Source organism: Oncorhynchus clarkii, chromosome 7, assembly GCF_045791955.1.
Source record: "Oncorhynchus clarkii lewisi isolate Uvic-CL-2024 chromosome 7, UVic_Ocla_1.0, whole genome shotgun sequence".
Classification (NCBI taxonomy): Eukaryota; Metazoa; Chordata; class Actinopteri; order Salmoniformes; family Salmonidae; genus Oncorhynchus; species Oncorhynchus clarkii.
The window spans coordinates 13,908,906-13,920,119 of NC_092153.1; the positions used below are offsets into that span (position 1 = coordinate 13,908,906).

At 47.8% G+C, this 11,214-nt stretch overlaps 1 pseudogene; it reads left to right on the forward strand.

Annotated features, from left to right (window-relative positions):
• Nucleotides 1-821: 821 nt before the first annotated feature.
• On the forward strand, nt 822-3,721 carry LOC139414100 (transmembrane protein 182-like; annotated as a pseudogene).
• Nucleotides 3,722-11,214: the final 7,493 nt, after the last annotated feature.

Genomic DNA, 11,214 nt, shown 5'->3' on the forward strand with positions numbered 1-11,214 from the left:
ATGTATTGACTCAGGAGGGTGAACACTTATGTTAATTAGATATTTCTGTAATACGTTTTCAATACATTTTCAATCATTTCTAAAAACATGTTACTTATGAGTTATTGTGTGTGAGAAAAATTTTTATTTAATCAATTTTGAATTCAGGCTGTAACACAACAAAATGTGGAATTAATCAAGGGGTGTGAATACTTCCTATTCTGTTTTTCCTGTTTAGAAAAATAAACGCTTTATTAGACATCTGTTTATTTTGTTGAATTTTGGGGACAAAAGCAGTTGCTGCAAACACTCAGATAGAGGGTTCCATCAGAGGTCTGAGTACCAGACGGTACACTACAACACACACACTTCTATTTTTATGTGTGTAAAAACATTGCAACAGTATCCCTGGAAGTGTCACACGCATGACGAGAGTGATTATTTTTATACCTCTCGCGCACGCACGCACACACACACACCCCCCCACACCCCCCCACACACACACACACACACACACACACACACACACACACACACACACACACCCCCCCCCCACACACCCCCCCACACACACACACACACACACACACACACACACACACACACACACACACACACACGCACACACACACACACACTCACAGGTCTCTCCACAACATCTGATTGGTGAGTGGGAGTTGCTGGGAATAGATGAAGCATAAATAACCAGCTCCTGTTTAGAAGCCTCCATGTCAAACACGATTCTTCTGATTGGATGGTCATCGGATGGTTATATTTGCTCTGCCCCTGGACACACCCCTATGACAAAGTATTTGATGATTTACTAATGGAAATCAAGGCGGATAGGTCTGCTACAGTACGTAGGATAGTATCTGGCTCCTTCCCTGTCCTGCTATTGGTGGGGACGAAGCCGATAGACGAATCGACATACTGGAGGACAGACAAACATCCGAACAGAGAAACAGTGACGCATAAAGGCAGACGGACATAAGGACAGACCGAACCACCCGACACACCGATAGACTGACAAATCTTCACAATTCACTGACAGACTGAAGACAGACAGGCCTCACTAGTGTCATGTCTCCTGCTGAGAGGCTGAGTGTGCTCCTCTTCCTAGCTGGGTTCTTCGGGGGCTTGGGGGCCCTCTCCCTGATGCTCTCCTTTGGGACAGACTACTGGCTGCTGGCCTTGGAGACCTGTGGCCCTGGGGGGCATCAGAGACCTGGGAGGCTGGGGCCCTCAGACCTGGGGAGGGGGAGATGGAGGATCAGGACACTGTGACATTCTTCCACCAGGGCTTCTTCTGGAGGTGCTCCTTCAGTGGCATGAGAGAGGAGAACATGGTGTAGCACTTCTGGATCAGTAAGTATGAGAGTTTTCCCCCACCTATTTATGAAATAGAAATACTGTAGCAGACAATACATTCATTGATGAATGACAAGAATGACCGGAACTGTAGTATAATAAACAAAAAAAATACAACGTACATTTTTTTCCAAAGCCAATCAACCACACCAAAAGGTCTGTGTGCCTGCCTACCTCTTCCCATTTTGTGCTTCTGAGCAAAGCACGGATTACCAGGCACCTGACACTGCAGTCTACAGGGCCTTCTGGAGCATCTTCCTTCTAGTGGGCGTGGTCACTGTTATGATTGGTAGGTTTGTCATCATCTGTGCCTCTCCATTGGCCAGCCACAGGCTCTACAAAGTAGGCGGGGCACTCTTGCTCACTGGAGGCGAGTTATCGGTTGTGTTCCTATGCTCAGACATTGCTGACGCATGCCAAATCTTACAATGCCTGGATAGGTACTTTTACATGTCAGCTAATCACATCATATTTTATAGAAATCTGATGCCAGACGGCATAGTTGATGATGTAGCGTGCAACCATGGGTTGATGCATGCATCGTCTGATCAGAGCAGGGGAACAAGACCATCATGAGTTACTAGCCATGGTTGGGTCCACTGAACTTTAGATGAAGCTCAAAGTTCAATGTGGAACAGTGACGATTTTAGCATCTTTTTTATGCATGCCAGCAAACCCAGAACACAACTTAACACTAAACAATACATTAATTACACTATAACGGTGACCCAACACCAAACACCCACAAAACCCAACACCAAACAGGCTACCTAAATATGGTTCCCAATCAGAGACAATGACTAACACCTGCCTCTGATTGAGAACCATATCAGGCCAAACATAGAAATAGACAAACCAGACACACAACATAGAATGCCCACCCAGCTCACGTCCTGACCAACACTAAAACAAGGAAAACACACACGAACGATGGTCAGAACGTGACACAACAACTGAATTCAGAACATGGGCCGTTTTTACAGTATTCTCCATGTACACCAAGTCAAAAATGATAGAATAAATCTAAGGGGCATATATTCAGACAATGAAAGCTCTTATAATACTCAATGATTACATTTCTCTAAAACAGGCTTATCCTTTTTGTTTATCCTTTTAAGCTTGGAAAAGAGACCCTTAAACCCAGACTTGGGACCACACACCCACTCTACTGAATAGCAGGCTAGTGATTGCTTTGCAATGCTTGCACTTAGCCACTGATTCCTTCCAAACCACTCATTGTTGAATTTGCAATTTCCAACTTGTTGTGTAATGTCCAATGGTCGAAGAGCACCTGTACATTTTATCTATCATTTCTCTTCGTTATTTCTTCTCATATGACAAGGATTTAAAAACATTTGCCAGTAGATTTTTGATTCATGATGATGACTGCTTGCTAGCTAAGATTTAGAAAGTATGATGTTGACATGATCAGTCCAATCAAAGCTGCTGTAGATATAACGTGATTTGACGTTAATTTATCTGTGGCCAATGACCTTGATCCTTCTTGGATGGGCACTTCTAATGTAACTCTATGGCAGCACACAAGGGGCGTGAATTTTTTAGCTCTACCCTTAGATTTGCGGTGACGTAGTGTCCCCATGAGTGACAGAACACTGAGCCAATCACGGCGCAAGTAGAGAACATTACCAACCCCTACGCTCCGTATTTTCCGCTGGCTGCCACACCACCACAGAAAGCACTGAGCTAGCCTGAAACACATGCATTTTGGAGCTGCCTTACTCAAGAAAGCAAAAAAAATGGACCAAGTTTGTATGCGGCTTTATTAACATTATTATATATATTTTTTACATTGTTTGCAAACTGATATGTGACATGTATTAATGCCAAAATAACATGCAAACAGGCAACCCCACCTGCCCTGAATGACGGGTTGCCACTAATCTGGAGACACATTTATGTTCTATTAACTTTTATTGAGTTTAAATGTTTCCCTCTTCCTCCCCCTCTCCCTCTCCTCTCTCCAGGTCTATGTCTCCTGGTTGTAATAATGATGTATGTAGTCTGGACCCAGGTACTGGACACTCTGGAGGACTACGCTGCCCAGCAACAACACTCCTCTCAGTGTCCAACAGTCTACCACCTCAGCGTCCAATACGGCCTCTCCTTCCTGTTTGCTCCCGTCTCCGTCTTCTTCTTCCTGCTGGCAGCACTGCTCTTCATCCTGATTGGACGAACAGTGTGGAGGTGCCATCACAAAGTGCCAATGTAGTGACTGAGGGGGGAAACAGCCAGAGAGGAAGTTGGGAATGAACAGTGACTCCAGTGCCATAAAGTCCCAGACCTCCATGTTCAGTCTATAACAAGAGCCAGTAGTGACTGACACCATGGTCAAGTCTTTGGCTCTCACAGAGTAATACAGATGGACCATATTAAATACATTTGGAATAATCAACTGTGATTAGCTTTGAATAAAAAGGCTACAGTCTCATTGGGAGTTAAATTTAATTCCACTGATTTTTTTTGCAACCAGTTCTGGACTCTATCAGACAGTCCAGTCATGGAGGGTAATGAATTAGATTGTCATTATCTATTGGGATAATCATGACAGACGGGACAGCGGGTTCCTAATCAACTGCAACACATCTGAATGGAAATACAGCTGGGTTCCACTACCACCACTAGAGAGCAGTGCTGCTTTAACAGTAGTAAAGTAGGAGAAATACAACACCGTTTACAGTATTCCTAACCCAAATACTTCAAGCCATCTCAGAGAGCTTATATAGTTTCGATGGGAACAGACGTATCCCAGCCAACGTGAAGTTGCATCATTCATATTTCATTACAGCAGAGGGATTAAAAAGTTGATAGAGGAAATGGTGAGATAATTTATTCAATTGCCTTTTTTTTTGGACCAAACAAAAGATAATATATGTTCTGCTTTTTTCCTTCTTCTGTACAGTACGGTTAACTCCATATTAAAGTAACTGATACAGAAAGCCCACCATCACACCTTAATAATTGGAAAAGGCAAACATTATGAGTTCTCTCTCAGTGGCGAGGGCCTGAGTCAGTAAGACAGCGATGAGATGAGGCTGACTGGGGGAGGAAAGGAGGGGAGGAGAAGAGGTGAAGTGTCTCATCAGTGTGTTTTTCTTTTCTTTTAATGTCTTTCCTCCTCTTCCTAGTCTGAGCTGTGAACAAGGTGAGCGTAATTACACTAGGAGCTTGTCACATTCACTTCTGTGGCCTCACACCGCCTGAAACATCTCTGGCACTAGCACCCACCCCCTACCTACACCCCCCATCACCACCCGCCTGCGTTAAACCCACCCCCTACCTACACCCCCCATCACCACCCGCCTGCGTTAAACCCACATCGGCGCCACGAGCCGCTCGTTTTAAAAGGGAGAGATTTTAATGATAGCCTGATTCAGTCATCTCTTGCTTTCAATCTTGAATTTTTTAGAAAAAGAGATTCTGTTGGCAGATTCATTTCCAGTATGTGCCCCCTTCCCAATCCAACATCCTCCAGATTCAGTGTTATGTGTCACTGTCACCCCAGCGTTGCTCACACACTGCTGTTGATCCCCTCGTCACCTGGGTCTCTGTCCCTGAGAAATGAGACTGTCCACAACAATTACTACAAGAGCAATAAAGTCTCTCTCTTGTTCTCTCATTCTCTCATCTTGCTCTCTCTCTCTCTCCCTCCCATTCAAAATGAAAAATGGTGGATCAAATGTAAGTCACATGACAGATTACAAAATGGAGACCATTGTTTTTAAGTTAAATGTATTTTCTACAAATACTCCTTAGCTCTTTGGTTGCCACTGTACAATCAGCAAATCAGTACTTGCATGACTTGCTTTTGTGTGTGAGTGTAAATCACCCTCACATATTACTGGGTACAATCATGGCATAGTTCCCCTCCTTCTTATCCTCCACATCCTCCCTAAACACACCCTGTCCTCCCAGTTGGTTTGGTCCACTCAGCCCAGAGCCTCGGGGCCCACCCAGGGGCCACAATTATTCATCCCTTTGCTCAGCCAACTAGAAGAAATGACTCTCTCTCCAGATCCAGGACCTAACCTGAATCAGAACCCCAGGCTGAAGCCCCCTGCCTTGGCTACAATTATGACCCCCCGTGCCTCCACTCTCCAGACCCAGTGTTTTCCATAAATATGAGGTTGGGCGGCTGGACCCTGTTGTACTGTACTCACACAGCCCATGCTCTGTCTGGTGTGGGTCTGTGGAGCTGTAGCCTGCAGGCTGTGTGTGTTCACTGTCCCTCGGGTAGCTAGGGAAAAACAGAAGTGTTAAGGACCTGAAGAGACACATATATTGGACTGATGGATGATAAATGTGAAGAACATAGGAGAGTCAGACTCTTCAGAAATCTTTCATGGATTTCAGCCATATGTCCATAAGTGTATATGAATAGATCTGATGTTAATAACTTGTTGGACTCTACACGACAGCATGTCCTGTCCTTTTTCTTCCATAGCACATTGTATGTTCTATTACCCTTTTCTATTCATCCTGCTCACATCCTCTTATTTAGCTCTATTTCCCTGTTTCTAACATGAGAGCTTTCTCTCTTCCCCTCTCCCCCTTTTTTCCTTTACCTCTCGCTCTCTCTCTCCCCTCCATATCATCTGGCCAGGTCTTTCAGTGTTCATAATGAGGTCTGTGATTGCTCTGTGGCCCTCTCCCCCGATCTGCCCTGCTCTCTCCTCTCTTCCTCTCTCCTCCTTTCTTCCTGTGTCCTCTGCTTCTTTCCTGGGGGTTAATGAAGATCCTGTGGATTAAAAAGCAGCTGTTAGAAATGACACTGGCCCTGGCAGAGATGTGGGGCTGCAGGCTGGATTGTGCCAAGAAGGCAAGAAGAGGGGAGCAGGGTAAAGAGAAGGGCATGGGAACCTTTTTGTCCTGCTCTGACCTGCCATTTGAGTATCTACAGTAAATCCTATTACCAATCTACCTCTCTCTCCCACACCATCTCTCTCTCTCTTTCTCTCTCCATCTCTCTCTCTCCCTCTCCATTCAATTCAATTCACGGGGCTTTATTGGCATCTCTCTCTCTCTCTCTCTCTCTCATCTATTTTTTCTTCCACCTCTCCTTTTGCTCTACATCTGTCTCACCTCCATTTCTAACCTTCTCATCCTATTGCTTTCATTTCTCTTTTTTCTTTCTCCCCCTCCTCTCTATCTCATCTGTGTTCACGGGTCCCTTATCATCACCTTCTTTGACAGCCCCTTTCACCTCACCAGGAGAAGAATGACTTGTGAGCACAAATACCTGACTGTGGAGCACTTATCATTAGGAGGGGAGGATGAGCCCGCGGAGAGACGAAGACTTCTCTTCATCTGTCCCTCTCTCATCCTCCTTCCATCTCTTCCTCCCTCGCTTCATCCCGCTCTTCCACCGGACACTATTGCATTAGGTGAGTGTGTACATCAGGTCAGTGTGTACATTAGGTCAGTGTGTACATTAGGTCAGTGTGTACATTAGGTCAGTGTGTACATTAGGTCAGTGTGTACATCAGGTCAGTGTGTACATTAGGTCAGTGTGTACATCAGGTCAGTTTGTACATCAGGTCAGTGTGTACATGAGGTCAGTATGTACATCAGGTCAGTGTGTACATCACGTCAGCGTGTACATTAGGTCAGCGTGTACATTAGGTCAGTGTGTACATTAGGTCAGCGTGTACATTAGGTCAGCGTGTACATTAGGTCAGTGTGTACATTAGGTCAGCGTGTACATTAGGTCAGCGTGTACATTAGGTCAGCGTGTACATTAGGGAAGGGAAACAGATTATATTTAGCTCATTTTCAACCCCGCTACCTCCTTCACCTCACCTCCTCCTTGGAGACCAAAAGGGGCATAAGCCTGTTCTTTTTCTCTCTCTCTCTCATTCTTCTTTCCTCCCTCTCCTTCTCCTCTTCCAAAGAAAATGTTCAACAGAGTGTACTAGGAGAGAGAGAGAGAGAGAGAGAGAGAGAGAGAGAGAGAGAGAGAGAGAGAGAGAGAGAGAGAGAGAGAGAGAGAGAGAGAGAGAGAGAGAGAGAGAGAGAGAAATATGAAATCCAAGTTTCTTTCATCCATGAATGCTTTCATCTCTTTTTTCAAACTGAGGGGATTATCAGTGGTGGTGCTACTGGTGCTACTGATACAGGTGGTGCTACTGATACAACCTCTACTAGGGGAAGAGAGGAGGGAGGGGGGAGGAGGTGGTGCTACTGATACAACCTCTACTAGGGGGAAGAGAGGAGGGAGGGGGGAGAGAGGAGGGAGGGGGAGGAGGTGGTGCTACTGATACAACCTCTACTAGGGGAAGAGAGGAGGGAGGGGGGAGGAGGGGGTGCTACTGATACAACCTCTACTAGGGGGAAGAGAGTAGGGAGGGGGGAGAGAGGGGGGAGGAGGTGGTTCTACTGATAAAACCTCTACTAGGTGGAAGAGAGGAGGGAGGGGGGAGAGAGGGGGGAGGAGATGGTGCTACTGATACAACCTCTACTAGGGGGAAGAGAGGAGGGACGGGGGAGGAGGGGGTGCTACTGATACAACCTCTGCTAGGGGGAAGAGAGGAGGGAGGGGGGAGGAGGGGGTGCTACTGATACAACCTATACTAGGGGGAAGAGAGGAGGGAGGGGGGAGGAGGGGGTGCTACTGATACAACCTCTACTAGGGGGAAGAGAGGAGGGAGGGGGGAGGAGGGGGTGCTACTGATACAACCTCTACTAGGGGGAAGAAAGGGGGAGGGGGGAGGAGGTGGTGCTACTGATACAACCTCTACTAGGGGGAAGAGAGGAGGGAGGGGGAGGAGGGGGTGCTACTGATACAACCTCTACTAGAGGGAAGAAAGGGGGAGGGGGGAGGAGGTGGTGCTACTGATACAACCTCTACTAGGGAGAAGAGAGGAGGGAGGGGGGAGGAGATGGTGCTACTGATACAACCTCTACTAGGGGGAAGAGAGGAGGAGGTGGTGCTACTGATACAACCTCTACGAGGGGGAAGAGAGGAGGGAGGGGGAGAGAGGAGGGAGGGGGGAGAAGGTGGTGCTACTGATACAACCTCTACTAGGGGGAAGAGAGGAGCGAGGTGGGAGGAGGTGGTGCTACTGATACAACCTCTACTAGGGGGAGAGAGGAGGGAGGGGGAGAGAGGGGGGAGGAGGTGGTGCTACTGATACAACCTCTACTAGGGGAAGAGAGGAGCGAGGGGGGAGGAGGTGGTGGTAAGATAGGTGGCTGTCAATACAGAAATGGAACACACTATTGGTTGGGGTCCATGTTGGAGCTGAGAGGCTGATCATTGCTTCTCAGACAGAGAGAATTGTGGTACAATACAAACAGAACGGCACAGGGTACATGATCACTGGAGTAGGTCGGCACTCAGCAGGTCTTCTCTTTTTTCACATGGAAAAGTATTGAACTAAAACCAAAAAGACAAGACAAAATAAAAACATTAATGCCAAAGAATATTATTAATCCCAAAAATGGAACCAAAATCAAAATAATAAATGATCTTTCTCTCCTGTGATAGCTACTTGGCTTGACTTCTAATCTCGACTGTTCCAAGTGTTTTTTCATTAAATGTGTGTCAGACTAATTTCGAGGCAAATGAATACAGATGTCAGGATGCCATCAAATCCCATCGTGGGCCCCATAATGAGATAACAGGCTTTAGTCAAAGCATTAACGCTATTGAAAAAATGAGATTAGTTCAATGGGATGTGGATACGGGTCTGAAACCGCGGAACGAGGGCTTGGCGGGCGGAGAGGCACGGGGAGGAGGAGAGAGAGGAGGAGGTGGAGAGAGACAGGCACGGGGAGGAGGAGAGAGAGGATGAGGTGGAGAGAGAGAGGCACAGAGAGGAGGAGAGAGAGGAGGAGGTGGAGAGAGAGAGGCACAGGGAGGAGTAGAGAGAGGATGAGGTGGAGAGAGACAGGCACGGGGAGGAGGAGAGAGAGGAGGAGGTGGAGAGAGACAGGCACAGGGAGGAGGAGAGAGAGGAGGAGGTGGAGAGAGAGAGGCATGGAGAGGAGGAGAGAGAGGAGGAGGTGGAGAGAGAGAGACACAGGGAGGAGGAGAGAGAGGATGAGGTGGAGAGAGAGAGAGGCACGGGGAGGAGGAGAGAGAGGATGAGGTGGAGAGAGAGAGAGAGGCACGGGGAGGTGGAGAGAGAGGAGGGGGTGGAGAGAGAGAGGCACAGGGAGGTGGAGAGAGAGGAGGAGGTGGAGAGAGAGAGAGGCACGGGGAGGAGGAGAGAGAGGATGAGGTGGAGAGAGAGGATGAGGTGGAGAGAGAGAGGCACGGGGAGGAGGAGAGAGAGGATGAGGTGGAGAGAGAGAAAGGCACGGGGAGGAGGAGAGAGAGGATGAGGTGGAGAGAGAGGATGAGGTGGAGAGAGAGAGAGGCACGGGGAGGAGGAGAGAGAGGATGAGGTGGAGAGAGACAGGCACGAGGAGGAGGAGAGAGAGGATGAGGAGGAGAGAGAGGATGAGGAGGAGAGAGACAGGCACGGGGAGGAGGAGAGAGAGGAGGAGGTGGACAGAGACAGGCACGGGGAGGAGGAGAGAGAGGATGAGGTGGAGAGAGACAGGCACGGGGAGGAGGAGAGAGAGGAGGAGGTGGAGAGAGACAGGCACGGGGAGGAGGAGAGAGAGGATGAGGTGGAGAGAGACAGGCATGGGGAGGAGAAGAGAGAGGAGGAGGTGGAGAGAGACAGGCACGGGGAGGAGGAGAGAGAGGATGAGGTGGAGAGAGAGGTTGAGGAGGAGAGAGAGGATGAGGTGGAGAGAGAGAGAGGCATGGGGAGGAGGAGAGAGAGGATGAGGAGGAGAGAGAGGATGAGGAGGAGAGGATGAGGAGGAGAGAGAGGATGAGGAGGAGAGAGAGGATGAGGTGGAGAGAGAGGATGAGGAGGAGAGAGAGGATGAGGAGGAGAGAGAGGATGAGGAGGAGAGAGAGGATGATGTGGAGAGAGAGGATGAGGTGGAGAGAGAGTATGAGGAGGAGAGAGAGGATGAGGTGGAGAGAGAGGATGAGGAAGAGAGAGAGAGAGGATGAGGTGGAGAGAGAGAGAGGATGAGGAGGAGAGAGAGGATGAGGAGAGAGAGAGGATGAGGAGGAGAGTGAGGATGAGGCGGAGAGAGAGGATGAGGAAGAGAGAGAGAGAGAGAGGATGAGGTGGAGAGAGAGGATGAGGAAGAGAGAGAGAGAGAGGATGAGGTGGAGAGAGAGAGGAGCTCCAGCATCAGACTATGAGACCTGCCAAATCACGAATCTATTTCCAACGTCGGTATTAATTATCAAACTGAAGCCGCTGGTGCATATTGATTCATCGGGCACAACACTTTTGTATTATCTCCTATTAAGCAGGAAAAAAGCAGAGATTATGGAGCCTTCAGGGGCGTCTTATGAATTCTGTGAGACTATTAAGCCACGTCATGGACTTTGGAGCAAAAAGACAGGGCTCCCTATAGTGTTCTCTAGATGCTCCTTATGTGGACTAAAACGCATTCTTAAGCTCCAAATTCAATTATTGTGGGTGCCTGTTACAATTACCTTGAAGAATGACACGGCCCTGTATAAACTTGGTATTCACTTATTATGTCTCTGTCTGACTGTGTGTGTGTGTGTGTGTGTGTGTGTGTGTGTGTGTGTGTCTGTATGCACCCATATGTATGTGAACAGAAGCTTAAATGCAGATGGATTCATTTAAACGGAGCATCATGCTGTTGTATGTATGTATGCTGTGTTGTGCTGTGTTGTGCTGTCTAAGTGAGGTTAAGCTTCCCTGTCCCCTCCATTGACCGGCTCTCACCAGCGGAGCTAAACACTCTAATGGTTGTCACCCCCATTGACCTCTGCCCTTATTTGGACATAACAGCAAATTAACCAGG